The following is a 1,161-nucleotide window of genomic DNA, read 5'->3' on the forward strand; positions in this document are numbered from 1 at the left end:
TAATAAACTATTAAATAATAAAAAAATAATGGTAAGGAACCCTTATCTTCCTTCTGGGTCTTCCTATAGCTTTCTCAGAAAATGGGTAGGGAACATGCATTCCCTTTCATGATGAAAGTTTGGGCATCTTCTTTGGTGGCCGACAAAAGCCATCATTAAGTATATTAACTTGACTCTTTGTTTGAAAAACATATCTCGGGGAAGTCGAGATCGGTGAAGTTGAGATTGGTGAGTGATATTCCTTAAGGGTCACCAAAGTCCGCGCCCACAACATTAATGCTCCAGTGTGATTGTAATCAAGTTTAAGAACTGAGGTACATTCATCTGTTGCCTTTTTGAAATCATGGAGCTTCAAGAAGCAAGCAGCTTGTCATCCCTGTAATCAGCCTAGTCAAAATACACATCGTCGTTTCCTAACAGCCCGTCAAGCGTACTCGGAGGGGGATCGTCGATCTGTCATAACTCATCAGCTCCAGACGAGTTGGACAGAACTCGGACCAACTCGATATCCCGTCTTTCGTCGCCTCCTCGTTGAAGTTCTCCGACGGGGGCAGGCCCAGCTCGTCGTCCGAAGCTTCTAGAAGGTACCCAAGGTCGGGTTTAGACTCGCCGGATTCTGACGTTAGATCAACCACAGGCCCCGAAGCCAGCAGAGTCTCTGATGCTGGACGCGACGACGACTGGCAAAAAGTGGTTGCGGCTGCTATCTCTTCCTCGAAGCTTTTCATGACCGAGTCAATGTCCTGAGTCGTGGGATTGGCGTCCGAGTCATCAAGGAAACCTAGTAAGTCTTCCCTGAGTCGCTTCACCTCGGCCGAGTCGTGAACCAAGTCGTTTGAGTTGTCTCGATCCCGCTTCTTGTTCGTTGGGGTATGGTCCTCCATGTATGAAATAATACCTACCGCAAGAGAGAGAATTTTTCATATAAAGCATGTGTGTGTTCTTTGGAAAAGCTTTGGGTTCCTGGGTTTTTCATATCCACGGTGGTGAGATGAAAAAATGAAAGAGAACCGACATAGCTTTTCGTGTTGTTTCCCACAGACGGCGCCAAATGTTGATGCACAAAATCGAAAGGTCTTGGAATAACGTAAATCCGACCGTGAATCATGCAAACGCCCAAGAACACAAAGATGTATCGTGGTTCACCCCAATGTTTGGGCT

The 1,161-nt window shown here is 46.3% G+C and overlaps 1 pseudogene; it reads right to left on the reverse strand.

Annotated features, from left to right (window-relative positions):
* Positions 1 to 351: 351 nt before the first annotated feature.
* Positions 352 to 887, reverse strand: LOC126609087 (uncharacterized; annotated as a pseudogene).
* Between the last annotated feature and the right edge of the window lie 274 nt (positions 888 to 1,161).

Source organism: Malus sylvestris, chromosome 16 (genome assembly GCF_916048215.2).
Source record: "Malus sylvestris chromosome 16, drMalSylv7.2, whole genome shotgun sequence".
Taxonomy (NCBI): domain Eukaryota; kingdom Viridiplantae; phylum Streptophyta; class Magnoliopsida; order Rosales; family Rosaceae; genus Malus; species Malus sylvestris.